This window comes from Triturus cristatus, chromosome 9 (genome assembly GCF_964204655.1).
Source record: "Triturus cristatus chromosome 9, aTriCri1.1, whole genome shotgun sequence".
Taxonomy (NCBI): Eukaryota; Metazoa; Chordata; class Amphibia; order Caudata; family Salamandridae; genus Triturus; species Triturus cristatus.
The window spans coordinates 1,042,060,022-1,042,085,456 of NC_140592.1; the positions used below are offsets into that span (position 1 = coordinate 1,042,060,022).

At 48.9% G+C, this 25,435-nt stretch overlaps 1 protein-coding gene across 1 annotated transcript in view; it reads right to left on the reverse strand.

Annotated features, from left to right (window-relative positions):
• BAHD1 (bromo adjacent homology domain containing 1) overlaps window positions 1-24,339 on the reverse strand; it is a 571,779-nt gene extending 547,440 nt beyond the window's left edge. The window contains exon 1 of the mRNA XM_085626871.1: window positions 23,848-24,339. The gene's annotated coding sequence lies outside the window, so the exon portion shown is untranslated. The remainder of the gene's footprint in view (window positions 1-23,847) is intronic.
• Between the last annotated feature and the right edge of the window lie 1,096 nt (window positions 24,340-25,435).

Genomic DNA, 25,435 nt, shown 5'->3' on the forward strand with positions numbered 1-25,435 from the left:
TCGCATTATCCATAAGTGCTGGCACCATATCGTACAGCGTATTTCTCCTTAAAAGAAGCCCCCTGCAACCGTGACAGGTAACCACAAGTTGAGCAGGAGCAAATCCTCAAAAAAGACCACAGAAACTATCTTGCTACGTTGCAAATCACTCATGAGATTTCCAGTGCCTTCACCTAGCTCTTGAGTTTTGGGTGATCTCAGCTGTAGTAAAAGGGAGTGGACATACTAAATCCAAAGGTCCATCTAGTAAGATCCTAAAATCCCCTCCAGTCACATACCCGAAAAAACGATATAGTGCCATGACAGTGCCTCTCAAAACTACCAACTTGGACCTCTGGGGGATCTGTTCCTGAAAACGGTCTACCAAAATTGTGAAACATAATCAGTAGGTTCCCACAGCTATTTGGGAATCAGCTGCTGGGCCTCTGAACCTACATCGTGCCAGGAGAGCCACTGCCCAGTGTCAAGAAACCGTTTTCAAAGCACCAAGTCTGTTGCGTAAATGAGAAGCTAAGAAGTGCTTTACTGGTTATGCTACAAACGTCCAGTGTAGGGGATCCGATACAAAGCGATGAGCTAAAAGACCACAAACGTGACATCTTTCGTGAACAAACTCAACCAATTAAAAACGTGAAAGTTTTCAGGCTTTCATACAAAGGATCGAAGTAATTTTATACTGTTTATCTTTTTAAGAAGTGAATACCCCTGCCTCAATTCCAGCATCCCGCGCTCTGAGCGTTTGTAGGTTTTCATAGCACTCTGGCTGTCAGTTCCTACACAATGCATATGGCCTTGAACCATCCTCTTTGACACACTGAGACCAACCCTTCTGAAAGACAATGAGCGCCAGAGAAAAAAACTTACATTCCAAGTTATCTTTTCCAGCGGGGGCCAACTTCCTGTGCACTGCCTCCCAGAGCCACTTGCAACTCAGCCTAACTTGAGGTCAGAGTTTTGCTCAAATGATCAATACTGCAGCTTGGGTTTTACTGTTACAAAGCCAGTCCATTTGTTTCCCAGTAAAACACAATCACATTTTCCATGTCACACCCTTAAGTCTGAGATTTGATGTGCTTTATCCTTTGCTTGACTTTGGTTGTGCTTGATAATTCCTGTGTCCCTGCACCTTTAGCAGAGCTAACCTTTGAAGTCTGGGCATCAGTACTGCTGGTGAGCCCAAGCATTGGCACAGAGACCTTCGGTCTTCCCTCTGTACAGGTTTTGGTATTGTGGAGCCTCAACTAACGTTTGTTAATCAAACTCAAGCCCATCTCCCACTCCTGCCTTAATCAATGGTTTCTTACTGGTGTAAAAAACAAGGAATCAATTATTCAACAAGTTTCTGTTTGGAAACAACGATCGATACAAACTTACAGAATCCGAAAACAAAGTGGACCACAAATATTGAAACAATACATAAAACATTGTTATATTAAACATATCAAACCAACGCAGATACTAAAATTTCATAGTGGTATAATGTCAAAATAATCATTTATAAATATTAAAACTCTTAAAAAATGCACTTTGTCAATCAAGATATTAAAACGGGACATCATTGTTTATATAAAAATATTTTAAATCAATATCCAAACAAATGACACCATGCTCTGGATCCAGTGCCACGTTTTCCCAACAATGTTTGCACCAACATACACCACAGGGCGAACAACGCTGATATAAGAGCCTGTACTATAATTCTTCAAAATAGGTTTTAGACAATATTTCGTTAGACCTAAAGATGGGTGATAGGGTAAAAGGTCTTGGAGACAGATGCCACGAGTGGGCAAGATTAAGTGTGCCATGTCCACATGTGTCAACAGTTGTAAGGACAGAGCGGGTCTTTTGACAAGTACCAGCAGCAGTAAGGGTAGGAGGCATGGGGGCATGGTGACCTGTGCCATCAGTGGCTAGGATAAAGTCCATGGGAGATGACGGCATGCCTACGTGAGTCAACAGTGGGGAGGAGAGACAGGGGCATGTTAACAACAATCAGCAGTAGTCAGGGGCATAAGTGGCATAAGGCAACGCGTTTTGTGAAACAGGATGACATGGCGACATGAGCCAGCAGAAGTCAAGTTGAAAAGGAGCATGGCAACATGAACCAGCAGAAGGCAGGATATCAAAATGGGAACAGCAACAAAAGCATGTAGTACATTAGTCAACATATAAGGGACATGATAACCTGAGCCACCAGGGGTCAAGATAAACAAAGGGAGCATGGTGGCATAAGCAAGCAGTGGTCACGATAACTAAAGGTGGCATGATGACCTGAGCCAGCGGTGGCCAGGTTAAATATTAGGATAAGAAGGGCATTGTGATATGAGCAGGTAGTGTTAAGGATAAAGGGGGAACATGGTGATGTGAATAGGCTGTGTTCAGAATAAATAGGAGGGAAAAGAGGGCACAGTGACATGAGCAGGCAGTGTTCAAGAAAAATAGGGGGGCGAGGTGCCCTGGCCAGCGGTTGTCAGGATAAAGGGGGCATCATGCCCTGAGCCAGTGGCGGTCAGGATAAATAAAGGGGGCAAAGTGACCTGAGCCAGCGACAGTCAGGATAAAGGGGGCAAAGTGACCTGAGCCAGCGGCAGTCAGGATAAAGGGGGCAAAGTGACCTGAGCCAGCGGCAGTCAGGATAAAGGGGGCAAAGTGACCTGAGCCAGCGACAGTCAGGATAAAGGGGGCAAAGTGACCTGAGCCAGCGACAGTCAGGATAAAGGGGGCAAAGTGACCGGAGCCAGCAACAGTCAGGATAAAGGGGGCAAAGTGACCTGAGCCAGCGACAGTCAGGATAAAGGGGGCAAAGTGACCTGAGCCAGCGACAGTCAGGATAAATAAAGGGGGCATGATGCCCTGAGCCAGTGGCGGTCAGGATAAAGGGGGCATGATGCCCTGAGCCAGCGGCGGTCAGGATAAAGGGGGCATAGTGACATGAGCTGGGATGGTCAGGATACACAAATGGGCATAGTGACATGAGCCATCAATGGTCAGAATTAATAAATAAGGCATGGTGACCTGAGCCAGCCGTGCTCTGGGTAGATAAAAGGGGACATAGTTACTTGAACCAACGATTGTTGATATAAATAAAAGGGGCGATGGTGACTTGAGCCAGGGGTGATCACGATAACAGGGGTAACACAGAGCAAAAGAAGACACGAAACTGCAGTGATGGCCACTCTCTAGGGCCACCTCCCCTTATGGCACCGGGTTACGTGAGTGGCATGGCCTAACACCTCAGATGGCAATAAATCGGCCTTGCACCCGAGCGAGTGATATCAACGTGATTAGTGTCCTCTTGAGGATTTTGTGGGCCCCAGACAAAAAATATTTTCGAGGGCCCTGTTGGGAAAAACTTCAATGTTATTATACATTTTTAAATAATTCAAGTTCTGTGATGCCAAGCAATATAGTAGATTAGTTAGAGGTTGAGATGCAGAAATACACAGAAGTGAGCTGGAGGGAAAATTCACTTTTCCAAGGGCCCCTAGACAGTGAATATATATGATGCTCATATTGCCCGGTAGCCATTTAAAAAACGAAACGTATCATAACGGATGTAACTGCTATGACGCTGCATCTTGGGGGCTGGGGAGGGGGTTGAGAGCTTACGTGAAGCTGTGAATTAAGCTACTGTTTTTTAAATCAATAAAAGAAGTATAGTAAAAAAAAATTCGAAAAGAAAAAGGTGGGGGCCCGGAGCAATTGCCCATGCCTTAAAACGTCTGGGTGTACCAGTGATAACTGCTGGGATGCCGGGCCTCGTGCCGTCGGATTCACACGTCAGCACAGAGTATGAGGCCCGGTTTCACTACTGTACAAAGTGCCAAAACAGAGGAATGGTGCACGCACTCGGCTTCAGCCGCTTGGCTCGGCTGCTTCGAGCACTCCATAAACCATGGCGGAGAAACCCCCTGAGATGAAAGAACACAAACTACAACTGCCTTCAGCTACTGCAGCTTTAATGCGCCAGCGAGCGTGCTGCGGCTCTGATTATACGGCCGTGCTTTACCTAATCCCTTTAAATAACTACTCCAAAGTCTGACACGTAGTTTTCTTACCCAAAGACATACATTAAAAAACAGCCCACCCAGCAAAAAGAGAGCAATCTAAACCACACTGCTATTATACCACGGTCGGTTTAGATGAAGTGCCGTTCATAAAGTGCTTGTCCTGAGCCTGGCTTTTTAGGTTTCCCCTGCACAGCGCTTGCTGTGTGCTTGCAAAATCTCTTATATTGAAAAAGAAAATCTTAAAAGATGCTTAGAGGCCGACCATTACTTACCTTTACTTATCATTGGTTGGCTCCCAGGTGGCTCCCACATCCCTTTACTTACCATTGCCTGGCTCCCACGTGGCTCCTACATCACTCCCCTTGCCTTGCTTCCTATTAGTCAGCAGCTCCTCCTCACCTCAGCTACCTCTTGGGCTTCGAATCTTTGTCCTGCCTGTGGAGCGTACACCAAGTACTGCTTCCAGTGGCCAGTGTCCTTACACTGGCTATAGGATCCCGTAGGTACGTTTTTTGTCACTTTTCGGCCTGCACTCTTACAGAGTGCATGGCCAAGGCTTCCACATTTTAGGGGGGGCTGCAGGTCAGGCTTAGATACTGGGGGGCTTGGCAGCGCTGTGCGCTGCTGCCCTGCAGGATCTAGGGTAGCGATTGCCTGCGGGCGGGCTGGGACCCTGGAAGTCTTCGGTTTCGGCTTCCGAGACACACCTGAAATTGGATTGCGAAGCCCTGCCCAAAAAAGGAGGCGTGAAGCAACGGTTGGGACTTTTATTGCCCGATTGCCACTTCGCAAGGGAGCTGACCTCTCTGCTCCTGCACATTCTGGCCAGCAGCGTTTCTTTTATGTCCCACCCGCCATCCCCGGAACAAATAGGCTTAAGGTTTTCAAATGTGGGGTATTGGGCTTGCTTGTTTGATTTGGTAACTAATCTGTTTTCTTTTTCAGGTCAAGTGCTATTGTCGTATTTTGTTTTGGGCCTTGCTGGTGAGGTTATGATTGAGGGGGTCAATTAGGCACTACCTTTCCTTACATTTGCAAGATAACGGGGTCACGGGCCCACCCAAGGGGTGCTGGCAGGAGGTCAATATAAAGATCCAGGGGCTGCAAGCAATCGCTGGCATCTGGCCCTTATGGCCAACCACCCGCACGTGCACAATGGGCATCCCTAGCACTGGCCCTTGTGGATGAGAAGTGACGGGTGTATAGGGTGCCTGAAGTAGGTATACTAGCGGGCAGATGGGCTCCTTGCACAGGCACACTCCCAAAGGGAGTTTTTATGGGAGTGCGTGGGGTCCTCCCCTAAGGAGGGACCACCACATGTCATTGGGGGAAAGGCTGGGCCTGGTCCGCAGAGGTATCACAGGAGCCAATCATGATCTCACTTGAGGCATAAACTGGGATACTCAGGAACATGTCTAGTCAGTGTTAGGAAGATGATGTCTAGCATCACTGTTAAGGTTAGGTATGCATCACCTGGTGTAAATGAGGATGTAAATATGAAAGGTTTTGGGGGAGGGTAGGACGAGCGGACGTGGCTGGTTATGGTTGGGTGCCGAAGGGCATCGGTGATGCCAAGCCGTGTGCCACTGCATTACCTGTCCTTCACCTCCACTGTCCGATCTTTATCAGTATGCATAATACCAATTGCATGTTACCTTTTGGCTTGCCCACATTTGCACTGATTGCGTTGTTTGGAAGTGGTGTTCTCACTGGTCAGTGTTTACAGGTGTACCCCAAGCTCCAATATCTCCAGATTGTTTGCTCACTCTTTGTTTACTTCTGTTGATCGCCCTGAGCCTGCCCGTGTGCAGAGGAAACACTGTACAATGACATATTTATAGTTCTGTGATGTGCCCGGTGCATGTGCCCTCGTGTCTTTAGGTCACTCTTCAAACCAGTCAATCGGTTTCGAAGAAGATTGTGCAGAATGTCCCCAAAAATAAAAAATAAATGGATGGTCTTGCATTTTACCGCAGTAGATAAGGCACTTTCTTGATCTGCAGAATTTCTTTGTGATTGTGCGCAAGTTTTATTTGTGTATTTATTGAAGGAAATCGCATGATTTCTCTTTTGAGGCACTCACTCCTTTTGTTTCTAAGTGTCAGCAGAAATGATAGGCACCTCTTTAACACGGTTATCAAAATCTTGTTTTACTGCTGGCCAGCCGGCTTGAGGAGATGAGAGTGGTTGGCCCCTGAAGGCTGGGTCTCTCCCTCTAAGACAGAGGTCTTCAACATTTTTGTGCCGTATCCCCTGGGCAAAATGATTTCAATTTGAGTCCCCCTCCAAAAGTTTAGGGTCCGAAAGAGGCAGTGTGTGAGGGCAGGTGTGGGCAGGATTTATTAAATCAGCAGGTTTTGTTTGGTAAAATAGTCCCCAGGGCTATGGCTCAGAGCTCTCAAGTTATCCAGGTACATGCATAAGCAGTTCATCTACTCCTTGCTTTTTGTCTTTGCATTCTGGGACGTGTGGTCCTGATTTGGTAATGAAATAAACAGAACTACAAATTGCAAAATGCAAAAAACGAAACTGGACTTGCACGAAGACCTAGGGAAACTGAAAGTGCTCTTCGACATTCTGCACCTTGATTTCCTCCCCCTGGTTTAGGTCAGTTCCTGGGCCACGTACAAAGCTCTCAACTTTCTTTGGTACATGCATCCAGTTTCTGAGGCACATACATCCAAGTCCAGATTTTTTTTGTTTGTTTGTACTCTGGAACTTGTAGTTTTGAATTAATAATATAATAAACAGGACTTCAAGTTCCAGAATGCAAAGGAAAAAAAATCTGGACTGGCTAAAGCACATGCATGCACCTTGGATAGATGAGGGTGCTACCCCAGCAATCTTCTCCTTCCAGGGCTTTAAGTAGAAAAAACAGAGCCATGCACTTCACCCCATGGGCCATAGCGCAGCAGCCCCCAAAAGTTTGCCCCCTCAGAGACTTTTAAGTGAATGAAAATCCTGCATTCCTCCCCTGGCCTATGGCTCTGAGCCCCCAAGAGGGTTCTCTGGTGTCCCGGGGGCACACTCAGCAGCTGATCCAGTATAGGTATTTTTTCATTGCATTCTGGGACTGGTTGTCCTGCCTTATTAATGTAGTAAACAGGGCTAAACATAACCCTGACTTAGTAAGCTAAACATGTATGAATGCAGAGAAGGAGAAAAACATGGACTGGATGAGTTACTCGAGCGTGGACCTGGAAAAATGAGTGCTGCTTCAGCTGTCTGCATCCTCTGAGCTTTCAGTGAGAAATGGGCCTGAATCTCACCTCCCTCTAATGGCCGCTAGCAGAAAGGCTTCCAGCCAGCTATCCGTCTCCTGTGAGTCTTTAAGTTAAGTAATCGGCTCTGCACCTCACTTTTTTGCAGTTTTTATATAGCATTAACTGGACCCGAAGGTACTGAACCGCTTTACATGAGCATCAGTTACATTACACAAGATCTTACGATATTTTTTTAGGCACGGGGTTATCAAGTGATTCGCCCAAAATGATAAATCCCAAGATGTAGAGCCGACGCCTCTGACTCCCCAATACCAAAGTCGGCAGCTCTGGTGGGAATGCCACACCCTGCTCAGAGGCCCACCTGGACTCCAGCACTGGCTGGCTCTGTACCCGAGCTCCATTACCTCTCTGATTGGAGGCTCTCCCCAGACCCTAATCCTCTCCGGTGTCTTTGAAATGTGCAAAAGAAGTTCGCGCTCTTAAACTGTCTTAATTCACTGCCCTTCCCTCTCTCATTAGTGCCATGGTGCTCGAGTGTGTCTGAGCCACGCAGTGGCGCGCCCCACACTTTGAAGGCCTCTGCCTGAGAGCTGAAGTAAACACTGCTTGTGCGAGGAGTGTTTGCGGGCCGCGCTCAGCCTCTTACAGCTGCGAAGCTGGGCAGGCAGCGCGGGACTTTGAACGCCCTTTCATAAGGACATGCCGTGCCTCTTATGCTGCTGCATACTCCCCCTTACTAAGGGAGAAACCCATGGCCTTGAGTGGGCCGAGGCCTGCTGCTGCTCCGCGCGGACAGTTATTGGAAAGGGGTATGGAAACGGGTTCCTATTGGCTCGGTTTGTATGACTACGACACACTGGCCACGTCACTATGCCAGTGCCTTTGCAGCGCTGTGATTCGTTAAAAGACATTCAACAAGGACCATCGCATGAAGGCACTCGGCTCAGAAGGAAGAGGTGAAGGTGGTGTCCGTCCGCCGCCTCTCTGGGGGCCACAGGAGTGGGCAGCTCCGACCTGGGAGTGGAAGCTACGAGCCCATGTCACGAGGAATGTGTGTCACTCCGCCGTACTCTGGGCACACTCGCTCTTCCATTCCCACTGTTGCTGTAGGGTTGCCGCTGTGCAACTTTCTGGGTTTGACCACAACGCGAATGCCGTTACTGCGAATAACATTTACCACGAAAATACATTTACCACGCATATCGGTAAAGGCATTTTCGTTGTAAGTGTTTATTTTTTTAATACCCCTGTGCGACCCCCTCGCCCCTTTTTCTTCTATTAAATTCCCCTTGCCTCAACATTAAAAATGTTTCCCTGTGCGATTCCCCCACCCACAAACCCTTAAATTTACCCCCTCGCTACACGTCCCCCTCATTAATTCCTTAAACTAAATTCCCCCTTACCTCGCTACGTCCTCTGCTCTGGAAGCTCTTCCGATCTGTGTCGCACGTCGTAAAGAGGATGCGGAACTGTCTTCCTGCTTCCTCTTACGACGATACAACGCAGATTGCCTCCACATTGATGAAATCATGTGGGTTTTTTTTTTGTGGGGGGGGGGGGGAGGAGACCCCCCAACTCCCCTCATTTAATATTACCTTTAGCACACATGCCTTTACTACGTATCTCGTAGTAAAGGTATGCGTGGTAAAGGCAATCGTGGTAACCACGCATGCGTTGTAGTGCATGCGCGGTTACTGTTATGCGTGGAAACGGCCGCGTTGTAGTGGCCGTTTCCCCTGTATTGCATTCCTGCTTCCGGTTTGTAAAACTCCTGATCTGTTTGTTCTGCTTACTTCACACGTTGGTGGGCCCGGCCTCTGGGTTTAGTGGCCTGGTATGAAGTGGTAACACACTGAATGATTTGTAACTAATATCAGTACATTTGGGAATGATCTTGTGAATAAAATCTAATCGTCCTTTGCGTCCGTCGCGGCACGGACCGATCACAAAATATTCCCTCCTTAGCCTTAAAGCGCTTTACACAGACTGCAACAAGACTATTATCCCAAAATTAACACATCTTTAGGAGAGACAAATACCAGCCACGTGTTAACATTTTAAGTTGCTGCAAAGGTCCAGACAGGATACTGAAGTAGAACATTAAACACAATCATCTATCGTTGCCTCAATGGCTAAGGCGCAGGAATATATACTGTCTATGCAGAGAAAACTCAACATACTCGGGCCTACTTTTGAAAGGGTGCTAGTAGCACCATGTGGGAGCTGCTGGTGCCAATTCAGATTAAACTCCTCTATAGGCATTCAATGCAAAGTTAGATCGACCATTGCCCCTTCTCCCTGGGCCACCAGGAGCATCCAGAGGACGCACTAATGTTGTCATCTACTGGTGGTGTACAGCAGGGGAGTTCTAAGTTGGCAGGCACACATTACAACTTCATGCAGTTTTCCAATCTACATAAAAAGCCGTGATAGCCGTAGTTTAGAACACACCCCTAACTTGTCAGCCACGACCCTTTTAGATAATACCCAGTTTGGTTATCACACTTAAAGTCCAGCGGAAGCCACCCTTCCCACACTCTTGTGTCAGACATGGGCTCCGCCTCCTACATCTGTTCATAATCAGGCTGAGCAGACGGTGCATGGGGCTTTCACACCTCAGTGTACCGTGTGTGCTCCTGCATGTTCCCCTGGAAGAGTTTTTTTGTGTGTGCAGATTTATATAGCACAGACTCGACCCTAAGGTTCTGGAGCGCTTTACATGAACACCAGTTATGTTACACAAGAACACATTAATGTTTTGCTAGGCACAGGAGAGTAACTGATTTGCCTCGAATCACAGGAAGCTGAGCCGACACGGAGGCTCAAACCTGGTTCCCCAGATCCAAAGTGGCCAGCTCTGGCCGCAAGGTCTCCCGTGCCAGAGATCTGCGTATTGACAGAGTTAGAACAGGCCTTTAGCAAGGCCTTAAAAACGTGGCTTTTCAGCTTACCTTAGTTGGACCCTCTTATTAACCCCACCACGAATCTGCAACTTAGCGCCGGGACACCTCTATTGAGGTAGCTGCGCGCTCTAATACATTCAGATTGATTGATTGACTGAATTCTGACAAATGCTGGCATTCCACCAGTAAGTATCCGCTTCTCTGCATTTGCGGTGCTTCACAACAGGAAAGTAATCTTGATGCATGCACAGCAACGGCTAACACAGGCCCCCGCGGTGGGGGCAAGCTGCAGGGGCCTCCCTCAGCAGGGTACTCGGGCCTGAGAGCTCGGGCTCCTCCGTGTACCTTGCAGGAGGGCCCCTCAACTTTTGATACACCACTGAGCAACGGCTATGGCAGCTGCTTTGGCAAGTGTGGGTAAATACGTGCACAGCAGCCTCCCCTAAAAAAACATTGACATAGCTAACAGATCTTGCATAGGCGAAACCTATTGGCTTTGCCAAATGCTTGTTCCAAGCGCGCCATCACTTGCACAAAAGGGGACCTAACGCACAGAGAGATGAAGCGACGAACAACGGGAGAGCGTGTAGGTGGCCACATCTGCCGAGGATCGCACATTAGGGATATGTGTACATTGGGCATCCATGGCCGGGTGACGCTGATGCAGATGCTGGTACCGCCTACAGGAGTGACGCACATTTCCATGCTCTTCAAAGAGGTGCACAACTGGCTGGGAAGGCTCCGGTTAATGTATGTATTTACTGGTGATTGCTGAGGCCCCATGTGCAGCACCAGAGTCTCCAGGGGGCAAGGGTCATATCTGCGGCACCATAGTCAGGCCTATACAACAAGACCGCCCAACGATAATGGAATGACACGTGCTTCTGTCGAAGATAACACAGCGCACGCCTGGGCTTACAAGCCTGTCGTCTCCCTTGGAGCCATCGAGGCACCCAACGAAGGGCTGAATGTCACCGAACCCTTTCTAGGCACTTCTGCAAAAGGTAGGCAGGGGCACCCACACTCAGCAAGCTTCCCCGCTTCACAGCCACATCACTGGGAAAGGGTTGCTATTATTCTGCTCAGTGTCATATTTATTTACTTATTTATAGTACATTTATATATATAGTCTCAAAGATATGGCACCACAACGAGGAAAATACATCTCACCCTTTTCCCATCACTTTATTTGGGGTTGAGATGGCTTCTGCGCCCCTGGAATCCGGAAGAGGCAGGGCCAAGAGAGTCCAGACTCTCACCCGAAGGTGCCTACATTTTAGCTTCGGGGACTTCTATTATTAAGTCAATCGTTCCTTCGTATGTTGGCATTGTCTGAAGTGGTGACACGGTGCCAACGTTATGGGGAGGGTGGCCCCTGCTTAGCTACATCCAGGATACAAGCCCGCTCAGATCACGGCTCTCGATGCACACTGCCCTCAAGTATAATAATGTGCCACGGGTCCCCTCTTAAGTTACAACCAGAAAATTACAGGTCTGCTAATATCGTAATGACCTCACGATGCTGAGAGTAATGTGTTATTTGGCGCCATTTCCTCAGAAATGAAGAAAAGGATGCAGGTGTTTTTAGATGTATCAGTTCCTCTAGATTACAGGCTGCCGGCAGTCACACTGGCTTCATAAGGCCCAAGGTGATGTGTTATTGCACGTCCTTTGATACAACTGAAAAGCTACAGATTTCGTGACATCACCCCGGCCTGTGTGGTGATGGCTATTACATGTCCTCTTTAAAGCTTACTAAGAAGTGTACAGTCCAGCTATGATCACGCGGTCCTCACAAGCACAGGGTGATGTGTTACCACATGTCCTTCTCATAGTTTAATCAAAAGACGTCAGACCGTGTACGATGACAGGGCACAAGGTGATAAATCATTACGTTACTATACAGCTGTAATCAAAATATTACAGGTTTCTAAGATCAATCCACCTTTACTATTACATGTTCTCTTCACAGCTGCTTAGAATGTTACAGGCAGTCTATAGTCACACAGGCCTCACAGGCCCCAATGTGATAAGCTATTACATGTTTTTCTAACAGTTTTATCAAGAGGTTATAGCACTTGTACAGACCATATATAGTCAATCACAGGCCACAATATGATGTGTTATTACATGCCCTTATACAGATATAATCAAAACATAACAGGTTTCCTGAGATCACTCAAGTTTTTACGCACATGGGCAATGTACTATTTTGTGTCCTCGCCATAGCTTACTGAGAAGGTAACATACCATCTATGATCCCACTGGCATACGTGGCACAAAGCGTGCGGGATAAATAAGTGCTAATGCAGGGGTGTGTTGGCTCCATGAGTGACCTGGGCTAAAATCCGCAGAAAGAGGAATCTTTTTCACCAAAATTGGGGATGGTTAGGTATATAATCATATTGGGCAATACGGCTATGATCTGTTCATATTCGGCCTAAACCCTTCCAGTTTAGTAAGATTTTTGAAGCAGCTAAATTCATACAATGCTGTAACTTGTTTGCATGGTGCTGACAGTGATATCAAGATTAGGATCTTCTAGAAAGGTCAGAAGCCTGGTTAGGCATGGTCCTTAGGAACACAAACTAACCTACACACATTCAAATACCTTGATCTGGGCATCTGGCTCAGCGATAATGGTTCTCCCAGAATTTACTTCGCTTTGGTTGAGAAGAACGGTGCCTCGTTATCTTTTGCCTTCTGTCCACTAAATAGCAAACTACACAGTCTCCCCGCTGGTCCTATTCTCAAAGTTATACTAACAAGTCTGAATCCTCCCTAGGCTAATAGGCAGCTCGACTATAATGGATTGATACCTGCTTGGACTTGTTGCAGTTAAAGACATATACGTTTTTTTATTTATCCCTATCCACCCAAAGAAGTCCAAGGTGAAATTGGAGTTTAACCAAAATAAGCAAACTTTGGTTGAAAAGCTGCCAATCTGAAACTGCGTCATTCTCTCAGAAAATCCTCAGGACGGGACACTGAAACACGACTTAGGATGTGATTACCTATGGCCATCACACCTGTCACCTGTTGCAGCAGAAGGACTGGGCTAAATTCCTATTAAATGAACTTGATTCTCTGAGGGTCGTTCGCTTTTGGATTCAGGGAAATCAAACCCTGTATTTAAGAATACAGGTCCAAGCAAATTCAAGTTCTATCAAATCTCCGGACTGCCTTGACATTGAGTGGAAGAGTCACTGTGAATATGTACTGAATTGACGCTTATCTGAATTCCCCAGGACCAAAGCATTTACATTTTGTTTTCGCCAAAAGGGTATTGCAAAAAATAACCAGGTTATGATTCTTGTTGATCCTATTGGGGAGTTTAGACGCTTGTTGCCCTCATTTGGGGACACGACTGGAGTTTGATGGCTGTGCCAAGACCCGAGTAATCACAACGTCTGCTCTTAAATACATACATTTAGGTTGCAAGCAAATGTACTGGTTACGGCCTACATTTGTAACATATATTACAGCCTTTAAAGACACTGTCAAATTTAGAGTGAATTGTGATATGCATAATGTAAGATTGTGAAATTTAAGGACATTGTGCCCAAAAAAAATAACCATAGCAAACATCTAATTTTGGTTTTATTCCTTGTTTATTTTAAAATACTTATTGATATTGGAATCTTTTGATAATGCGTTATTACATGCCCTTCTCCACATATAATGAAAAGTTTATAGGTCTCCTAACAGCACCCGGGTCCTCTGTTGTACTCTTGCCTCACACGGGTAGGTGCTATTAGCTGTTCTCTTTATAGTTTAATTACCATGCTATGGATCATCTATGATCACCCATATCTCTCAGAACACAAGCTGGCGTGTTATTACATGTTTGTTCTACAGCTACTATCAAAAGTGAGTGATCTCCAAACACCACTCCTGTTGTTGTACACTAATCTCACAGAGCAGAGATGTACACAAACATGTGCCCTCTTTTGTTACAGTCAGAAAGACAGAAGCTAGCTAGGGTCACCCTGGTGAGTGCACACTGGCTTCACAGGAACTCATGATATTACATGGACTCTACACAGTTATAGCTAGAAAGCAATGCGCTATCCTACAGTACCCTCCCATCATTGTGTAAGAGCTTGCAGTGTGGTTTATTGCATGGTTGTGATCAGAACGTTACAGGCTTGTGACTGTCACTCTGGTCTCATATCGAACACGGGGAGGTAGAATAAGTCCCCTTTATGGTTACGATCAGAAGAATAGAGGCCATCAAAGATGACTTCCATCGTGGCAGACTGCTGTTCTCAGGCTGGTGGTGATACAGAACATGTCCACTCGATAGTTACAGAAGGTTACAAGCCGGCTATACTCACTCAATATGCACTGGCCTCAAAGGGCCCAAGATTATGTTATTACGTGTTCTCCTTAAAGTTTAATCTGGATACAGACTGTGTATGCTCACGCTGTCCTCATAAGCACAAGGTGATGTGTTTTACATGTCTCTTCTACAGATATAATGGAAGGTTTACACAGCTTCTAATATCACTGCAGCCACTGGACGCTGGTCTCATAGAGTCCAAGGTGAATACACATCCCATGGTGATGCCAGTCAGTTTAGTCAGAAGGTTACATGCCATATAAGATCACAGTCTCCTTACAAGTCCAAAGTAATATGTTATTGCATGTCTCTTCTAGAGATGCAATGAAAAGTTTACAAAACCACTCATCTCACCCCAGTCGTATGCTGGCCTCACATGCCCAAGGGGGTGATTTTACATGTCCTCTTAACAGTTTAATCAGAATACCTGATCACACTCTCCTCTCAAGCACAAGGTGATGTTTAATTATATGTCCTTCTACAGACATAATGAAATGTTTACAGGACTCCTAACATTACTGAACCATTGTACACTGGCCTCACAGAGTCTACGATGGTGATCGAATATGTCCTTTTTAAAGTTTAATCAGGTGATAGGCAATCTATTATCACACTGGCCTCACAAGCACAGTGTGATCTGTTATTAAATATACCTTCTGTAGATACAATAAATGGTTACAGGACTGCGAGCATCACCCCAACCTTTGAACACTGGCCTCACAGAGCCTACGATGATGCCAGCATGTGCACTCTACGATATGCTCCGGTTACAGACCTCCTATGATCACCCTGTCTCACCGTGCACTGGGCGATGTGTTGTTGCCCCGGGTACAGCAGAGAGGCGAGGCGGGTGCGGCCTTTCTGCCTCCCTTCCCTCGCTGGGTTTTGTGGCGCGTGCATTCATTCACACATTTTCTTTTGTGCATTGTCTGGCGCGCCTCGCCGTATGTATGGTGAGCGGGTGAATACCGCACTTGTACCCACCCCTTCGGCAGTCTGGTTGCAGTTCAGCTTGCCTAGCCTGGCTATGGGCACCGTTTGAGCGAAAAGAAGCAGGGCGCTGTTTCCCTGTTGCGTGCAGGGTCCCGGTATTGCAAATACTTGAGGTGGAACAGTCAAACGAAAGGAGCAACGGATGAAAACACTGCCCCAAAGCGACAACTGTCCCAACGCGACACCCTGCGTTTATTGGCTGCCTGCGACTTTTAGTTTTTGAAACGTTTATGGCTGCAATTCATAAACCCAGAATACTTCACCACAAGCAACTCTCGGGGTCTGAGATCACACGGTGCGACGCCTAGGACTCAATCCACGGCGGCAAGCCAGCGGCCACGCGTGTTAACGGTCACCGCACGTGCTCTCTTTAAAGGCTGCAGGGGGGAGGCGCTGTCCGCACACTGAACCAGCAGGGAGAGTTCGAGCACCGGAAGAACGACTCCCTGGTCGAAAGGGCGCGGGAACAAAAACGAATACATCAGAGGATGCCGTTTATGGGGACGGGCACCAATAAAAATAGATAAAAGTAACCATCCAGTAAGAAATATTCAATGGTGGGACTGGACTCCGATATCATATCTATTGTAACACTCCCAGTCGATTTATTCTCAGTCAGTCACAAACGCTGCTTTTGAAACCTCGCGCTCCTACTTCCTGTCTGTGGGACCTGCACAGCGCTAGCGATGGGCGACAGTTAATAAATGAACAAATACAGCCATGGAGTCGCGATGCGCGGCCTCCCCCGTGGATTTGAGGAAATGCTCGAGCCGCTCCTGGAATACGCAGGCTCCGGGGCAGCCACGCCCATGCGCGCGCCTTCCATCTTACTTCGTGAAATGTTCCCTCAGATCACATAGTTAATGTGGAGCCAACATGACTGGGGTCGGTACATAAACAGTGCTGCAACCACGTAACACAAAGGATTGAACCTCCCCTGACGCTAGTGTACCCACAATTGCAGTCAACCTAACCCCCCCCCCCCCCCCAGGGAAACAAAAAAGCAGGTGTACACAGCTCTGACCTGAGCAAGGATCCCTAGTTTCACAGTATTCACTCCTGCAGCAGACCAGGTTTGACAGCGGGCTGCTTTGAGGGGCTTCTTTAAATCTTGACGACCAGGGCTGCTTTGAGGGGTTTCTTTCCATCTTGACGGCCAGGGCTGCTTTGATGGGCTTCTTTCCCTCTTGACGGCCAGGGCTGCTTTGATGGGCTTCTTTCCATCTTGACGGCCAGGGCTGCTTTGAGGGGCCTCTTTCCATCTTGACGTCAGGGCTGCTTTGAGGGGCCTCTTTCCATCTTTACTTTGAGGGGCCTCTTGCCATCTTGACGGCCAGGGCTGCTTTGAGGGCCCTCTTTCCATCTTGATGCCAGGGCTGCTTTGAGGGGCCTCTTTCCAACTTGACGGACAGGGCTGCTTTGAGGGGCCTCTTTCCATCTTGAAGCCAGGGCTGCTTTGAGGGCCCTCTTTCCATCTTGACGCCAGGGCTGCTTTGAGGGACTTCCTTCCATCTTGACGCCAGGGCTGCTTTGAGGGACTTCTTTCCATCTTGACGCCAGGGCTGCTTTGAGGGGCCCCTTTCCATCTTGACTTCAGGGCTGCTTTGCGGGGCCTCTTTCCATCTTTGCTTTGAGGGGGGCTCTTTCCATCTTTGCTTTGAGGGGCCTCTTTGCCTTCCTGGCAGCTCGCTTTTCCCGAACCTGTATCTAATTGCTGCAGCAGGTTCGGCCCCAGTTAAACCCGGCCGTCCCACGATCGTCCCCATACACCCCATATGCAGTGCATAGGCTCTCCATGGGGCCCAACCTCATCTCAGCCTGGGGATTCATTCACTCTAAAGATAATGTGTTTTTAACAAGGCTGGTTTAATGATCATTTGAAGATTAAGCAGCCCCGACAGTGAGGATGGCTCTATTTTCCAGAAAGATTGGTAGTATTCTGAGCCGGGCATGTGGGCTTGTTATTGACGGGTTTTTGATCATCCGATCATGTAAACATTAGGACTTTCTTGTCAGATCATATATATACACACCAAGACAGTCCTATAATCAGCTATTGCATGCGCAACGACTATATCGAAGGGTTTGATGATATTCCAATTACTTTAAGAGTATATTATGAACATCAAAAAGGTAAGCTGGGAATTCCAGCATCTATCTAAACGTGCATTCCCTTGAAACAATATACAACATTGCACCGAAAGGGAACTATTACCCTGGGGTAAGCAGGGCATTGGAACCTCGCCTCTCTCCTAACCTTCCATGGAGGTGTACATGCAGCATTGGTATGAGTAAACTATTCCGAAGCACGGATGGAATCTAACGGGTATGTCTATAAAAATTATAAAAACGCTACATTCAAGCAACTGGATAAATAGAAATCTTATGTAACTTGTCAGCTGGAATTTCCACCAGAGAGAGATGAGGAACTTATCTAGCCTTCAATTCTGTCATTTGTAGTTTTTCTTTCATAGAGAGCTGGATTCAGTAGAAACCATTTGTAACTAGTCAACTGGAATCTCCCCCAGGAAACTTTTTGCACGGGTTGGTTTTGTAATATGATCTTTGTAGTTTCGCTTCTTCAGGTATTAATGCACGACAACGTATCACACACAATAGTGGCAACCTAAATTGCCTGTAATATGTAACCCTTACGTGTGCTGAGTAAAAGAGGTTACTACACTAAGCATTGGCAAAACTGTCAACTAAACGAACAGCACTTCTAAGCGTGTCGCCCGGGGATACGTACACTGGTACCCGAGAGTAAAGGTGAAGTTGCATAGGAAGGCTGTGGAACAGGGAGGTCTGAACTAGATTCACCCTTCGTGAAGTGAAACTACTGCCTGTGGAGCAAACCCTGGTGTCCGCCATCTTGAGCCCGCCCACCCAGGCTGTGTGCATGCTGCATGCACGAGAAGTTCCTGGCTATTGAGCCCATATGCACTGCTCGGGGTGGAGGGCAGCCGCTGAGCGAGCACTACCACAGCATGCATGCCAGCCAGCATTTTGAAGGAAGAAAATGGGAGATTAAAAAAAAATACATTAATCAAGAGAATGTACTTTCCACATTGACTTCTATTGAAGGAGATGACATTTCAAGGGATGACAGCCACAATAAGGCCATTCCGTGCTTCATAATCGGGCGTTTGCTGCATGACTCGGGTCTATTGGCATGTATGCCACAGAGTCGCGCTCTCAGCACACGTGCGAGTATCACCTGTGACGCAGTGAGTGATATTCGGCGCACGTCGCCGGCTAGTCTATTAGAGCTCGTGTAAACACTCCAGCTGTGACAGGTGAGCACAACTGCAACCAATTAAAGGCTGGGCTGTCGGGAGGCGCCAGGCAGCCATCTGAAGAGCGCTCGCGTGACTGGGGGTCTCAGAACCTCCTGCGCGAGCTGCCTCGATACCATTAACAGGACACGCGCACCGCTTTGAAACTGGGAAACAAACGGCTTACCGACTTTCCATTCTGCACCTGCGTCTCTTAAGGGATACTGTGCATGGATTTCTTTAAATGCAATGTTCTTTAAAACGCAGGCAAAAGAATGGCGTAGTTGTTAGGCGCTCTTGAAATGCGAGAACAATTCCAACGAGGGCATTTTTCAAATGTGCGCTATCTGGCCGTCCCTTGGGAAATGCTGGCATCGCCTACAGCACTTTTCTTAGTCAACAACATGCACCATATATGAAATCCTCTTTCTGGAATGCAGGCTAACTCTTGCGGTTTCCTCTCCAATATTGAAAGTCACTGTTAGGCAGCGCACCATCTAATATGCAGGCAGTAGCTATGGCAGTGCCTTTTGTGAAGTACATTATTGCAGTTTCCCCCAGTAAAATGCAAGTATGGTTTATTGCACGTCTCTAAAATGCAGGCGCAGTCTATTAGAGTTCTCTCACTGAAGTGCAATCGCAGATCATTACAGTGATTTGTCTGAAATACAAGCACAAAGTATTGCAGTTCTGTGACTCTCTTCAAAATGCTAGAACAATCTACTCGTGTTCTCTTACAATGGCAGGCAGTCTGTACACGGCCGTCCTCTCAGAGTATTTTTAAAATGAACATTCTGTAACAGATCTACTAAAATTCAAACACAAATATTGCAGGCTCTTCTGCCGCGCGTGCACATTACTGCAAGCTTCTCTCAGACACAAGTCCAATCTACAGCAGTTCCCCTGCTAAAATGAATGCATCATATACTGCCACCAAACACAGTGCAGGTACAGTACATGACAGCTGTTTCTTTCTGAAATGCAGGCGAAGACCATATCACAGTTAACCCAATATATATCAGTTCTTTCTGAACTCAAGGCCCAATTCCATGAATCCTTCTGCATGGCATGCAGCTACCACCGGTGGCAGCCCTGTCTCTGGCGCTCAGATAATCGCTGGCATTTAACTGCCTGAACTGCAGATCATTGTCTCCCTGAAATACACTCGGCTCAATCTGTGGTGCCCCCACCCCCCAATGCAGGCGCAGTCTGCGCAACTTCGCTCTGTAAAACAGGCACATTCTATTGCAAATTCTCTCCATTATGCAAAATGGCACGATTCATGGCAGTCATCCCCATGGAATACAGGCGCAGTCTACTGCAATTCACACTAAAGTCAGAAACAATCTAAGCTCTCGCTCACCGACATTCATGCACAGTTCACTGTGGTAGGGCGTACTACGGTTCAAGCACAGATTGCTTCTAATCTCTGCGGTATTGGCCAAGTGGAACATTAGGTATGAAGTTTAATACAAACACCAGCAATGTTTTATAGATTCGTTTATTCCCAAATCTTACCTACGATCTGATTTGACAAGAAGTGCGAGCCTTGGGGACGGCCATGCAAGCCTTATTTTAAGACTTATTTGACCTCCAGTAAACCCTGGTGGTGTTTGAGGTTGCACGCCGCTATTCAGTCCCTTCTAAAGAGCGCCCAGCCAGAGCCCAGCGTTTAACAACAATAAACACGAAAGGCGTGAAACTGACACACACAGCCCAGAACGTGCCAGTGGCCCCGAGAGAGAGGCGCGACGCGAGGTCAAGCCTAGACCAGAGCGCGCGGGCAGCAGCCCCATCACGCCAGTACAATAAACCGGACCGGAGTGGCTGGCGCCCCCGCTCCGCCCAAACACCACGCAGACCCATCCCCACATAATAAAAAAAACACAACCCTATGAAATGCATCGCCTTCAACAGTTGGCATGGTTGGTAAAGAGTCCTTGTTTGAAATCTACTGAAAGGGGCTTACTCGGTGCAGCTGCCAAGACAACAAACTGCGCATCACATGAAACAGCAAAACGAAGCGCCCCAAAACTGCCGAAGACACGTGGGTGAAGCCCGCCCACCAGCACTCGGCGGGAGTAAAGCAAACGGCGACCACGCAGAAGTAATCGAAGCAAAGCAAGCCATAGCAAGGAGAACAGTTCACCAGCAATCCACGTGCAGGCGAAACAGAGAGCAGCCTGGACGCGCGGGAACACCGAGGTACACTGGGAGGCGAGGTACAGGATCGCACTGAAGCGCCTCGGGTACACAGCACGAGAGGGAAAGCAAACATGCAGCGCGTGCACCTGCGCAGGAGGTTACGAGAAACCAACCCAAGCGCACGTGGCATGGGGACAGGCAGTGTAGTGGGTCTCTCAAGGCGTGACAGCAACACACCCAGGCGCCCCCAGCATGTTAAAATGCAGTAAGGGTCATGATGGGGTGAGAAAGGTCAATACAGTGAAGTGCGTGCAGCAAGAGTAAGGAGAAAGGAAATCGTTACTTGACAAGGTACAGCAATGCACGCAAGTGGATGCAGCTGATAAACAAGGAGTAGGCTCATTAAAAAAGTGAGATACAGCAATGTACTCAAGTGCGTGCAGCCGGTATGCAAGGAGTAGTGGTCAGAAAAAGGTACGGTACAAATGCACTCAAGTGCACAGAGCTCGTATACAAGGCGAGAGGATCATTGAAGGGTGAGGTACAGCAATACACGCAAGTGGGTGCAGCTCCTAAACAAGGAGTAAGGCTCATTAAAAAAGTGAGGTACAGCAGTGCACTCAAGTGCACAGATCTAGTATGCAAGGGGGAGGAACACTGAAGGGTGAGGTACAGCAGTGCACTCAAGTGCACAGCTCTAGTATACAAGGCGTGAGGAGCAGGGAAGGGTGAGGTACAGCAGTGCACTCGAGTGCACAGATCTAGTATGCAAGGTGTGAGGAACACTGAAGGGTGAGGTACAGCAGTGCACTCGAGTGCACAGATCTAGTAAGCAAGGGGGAGGAACACTGAAGGGTGAGGTACAGCAGTGCACTCAAGTGCACAGATCTAGTATGCAAGGGGGAGGAACACTGAAGGGTGAGGTACAGCAGTGCACTCGAGTGCACAGATCTAGTATGCAAGGTGTGAGGAGCAGGGAAGGGTGAGGTGCAGCAGTGCACTCAACTGCACAGATCTAGTATGCAAGGGGGAGGAACACTGAAGGGTGAGGATCAGCAGTGCACTCAAGTGCACAGCGCTAGTATACAAGGAGTGAGGAACAGTGAATGGTGAGGTGCCGTTCAGCAGTGCACTCGAGTTCTCGCACACAGGGAATGAGCATCACGTACAAAAATGTACAGACACCACACGTACAGGGGACACTATGGTATATGTTTGAATTGCACAGGGAGAGAAGGGATCGCGGTCACATACATTGGCTTAATCACAGTGTTCACGAAAGAACATGACTCAGAAGCGCCGTGTGATGTATTGTGACAGGTGGATGGCGCTGTACACAGCCACCCGGAGGGGGTGGCTTCAGCGGAAGGCGCGCAGAGCCAGGCGGCTAGCAGCATGCCCCGGGAGGCTGGTGGCATGCTGAAGACCAGGAGCTTCGACGACGATTCCTCCTTCCACCCCCACCACCCTGCAAACCTTCCCTTTTCCGAGCAAGTAGCAAGGGCAGGAGTAAGTTACTGCACTGCTGGCCAGTGGGTGGGGGTGGGGGGGCGGGGGAGTTTGGGGGAAAAAAACACACACGACCGTATTACTTAATGCTACGTGGGTGCACTTAGTAAGAGATGGTGCCAAGCGGTGTCAAAACAGAATCGGAGCCGGTCTGGTGGCAGTGTAGAAGGGGTGATAACTCGAGCTAAGGGAGAAGCAGTGCAGGAGGTGCCGACGGGTACAAGACTGGCAGAGGCAGGCGATGGCACATTGGTCAGGGGTAGACAAGTACAAGGGGCTGGCTGTGGAGACGTGATGTGACAAAAAGGCTGACTTATGGCTGTTGCCAGCTGGTGTTCTGGAATGGTTTGTAAATGCAGTCGATGGCGTGAGGGTGGATAGGTGCAAGATGATGGCTTTGGAAAGGTGATGTCACAAGAAGTGATGGCACACTAAAGAAGGTGGCAGGTGGTGGCTTCGGGGTTGTTGCTAAAGGCGATGGCACATTGGCTGGGGGCAGATAGGTACAAGCGGATGGCTGTGGAGAGGTGATGGCACACTAAAGAAGGTGGCAGGTGGTGGCTGTGGAGCTATGTGGTTTGAGATGCCACAGAAGAGTATGAGGTGATGCCAGGTGATGGCACAGGTGTATGCGATGGTACGGCGGTGTTTAGTTCCTGGCAGCAGGCAGTAGCCCCAGGCAGGGGAGCACCAGCAGCGGACGGGGGAGCCCGTGCTCCACACACTGCTACAGTGCTGCTGTCAACGGTCCCGGGCTCAAGGCCCGTAGAGCTCCCCGGCCGCGGCCCCCACTCCCCAAAACCTCTGGGGCCCTGCTTCTCCCCCTCACACTCAGCCCTCGCGCCTGCAGGGCTCCGGCCCAGCCGCCGCCCGCGGTGCTCGGGGCACGAGTACAGGCAGCGCAGCAACTTATCAACTACGCAGTGACAAATGCCCAGGGCGAGGACCCGCCAAACATGTCTATCCCGTGGGCGTGGGCAGCCGGCCCTGGCACGAGGGGGAGGCAAACTTGTGCTAGAACCTGGGCAACCTCAGTCCAGGGATGGGGGCGTCAACCTGCAGCCGAGTCCTCTAACCTGCCACCTCCAGGGGAGGGCAGCGGGCATCCTCCCGGGCAGCAGCCCTCAGCGCTCCCCCAGGCCCCAGCAGAGACCCTGCCTGACCGGAGGGGCAGCACCCGCCCCAGGGACAGCACCCCGGAACCTACGGCCAGCATAGCCCGTGCAGCAGTCGCCCCCATCCTGCAGGAGCCTCTCCCCTGCCCCTGTGCGTGCTGGACTGGCTGAGACGGCGGGCACTGCCTCATCCGAGCACTCGGTGCCATCCTCACCCCGGCGGATGTCCCAGGCACAGGCGGCAGCGCTGAGCCCGCGCCCCCGCGCCCGATGAAGGGAGAGCCGGGAGGGGCCGAGCTCGCAGGCGCTGCGCAGAGGGAGCCTCTCCTACCTTCGGCCGCAGATCCGGGCACACGGGGTCCCTCAGCTCGGGCACAGCGCCGATTCCAGGTGTCCCGCAGGCGCCATCTTTCCGGGTGTTTTTTTCAGCTCTCAAAGTCAATTTGCATTAAAAACAGAGGAGGGAAACGAGCTGCGAGCAGCTGCCATCTGGAGGGAGGAGGAGGAGTGGTGAGGAGCAGGCTCGCACAACCAGGGGGAGGAGGAAGGCTTCCGAGGCAGCCCTGCTGCTGCTGCAGTGTCCCCAGCGGAGGCTCCGGCGCTGACTCAGGGGCCGCAGCACGCTGGGGCTCCTTCGAGTCCGAGAGCACACCCTGCCCGGGGCGGGGACCCGGGGGACACCCACCCGGGTGGGGCGGGGCCGCCTCGCTACTGCGGTAATCGCACACGGCGACCAGGGGCTCCTCGCTGCACACTTCTGCGCGCACCGGGCTCGGAGTCCGTCACACACACGGCGAGCTGCGTATCTGTCTTCACAGCCAACAGTTTTGTCACGCGGAGGTTGCGTGTCGTCCACAGTTGCGCATGCCACACAGGCTCCGAAGCTAACACACATCAGTTCATTTGTCACAAGCACGGTATGTGTATCTAGCACACAAGGCTGTGTACCTCGCACACACAACCAACTGCACATCTACCACGCACATCGAGTTGCAAAATTGTCACATGGAGGTCGTTCTTCTCGCGCTAACTCCACACACACATCAACTTGGAGATACAACTCAAACTGTCAAACACAGCAGTTAATCTCTATTAATAAGACATCTACGTATTTTAAGACCTTATCCGTGCACATCAGACAGAACCAATCTCCCCGTACCTACCAAAATGAATGTGTCCTTGTGTAATGTAACTGGTGCTCACGAAAAGCGCTGCAATGCTTGCGGGTGGAGTTCGCGCTAAGAAAACTGCAAAAACAAACACACACATACACGGGTGTGAACTTGACATAGTGTATTGCGAATCTACCATAAACCGTGGCCGTCAATTTGATAAGTGGGCGCTGTCGCTCACACTTAGTATCGTCTATCCCACACCCGTTTACCTCAGACATGAATCTATAGAGCAGCTTAATTTGTAATAAGAATTAGAATCTGTTGGATATTTGGGTTCCGCAAGACCAAGGACGCTAAACTTAATTCCATCTTTTGCGGAGTTCATCCCTCGCCCTACACACTTGCCCCTTTATCTCACTCCTGCGGGTTCTTTTTCACCCCCTCCCCCTTTCCTGCCTTTCTTTCGCTTGACGTAGGTCAATGACTAATGATAAAAAATAAGTCCGGGGGGGGGTCTAAAAATGAGTGCTGGCGGGCCCCACCTGCAAGCAGGCTCACATTAAGCACCGATCTCCAGTAAGCAGTGAGCTGAATAACTGTTGCACTGGGCTGTGCATGTCAACAACTTACGAATGGATATCAGTCACACATGCAGTGAAGTGTCAAACACACCCGACACAATGGAATGCTTTTCAGCGAGCGGAAAATGTGTCACATGGAGACCGTGCAACCCACACATACACTGAGTCGCACACACACTTGTTAATCCATCACAGAACTGCGCTGTGTACCTGTCACACAACA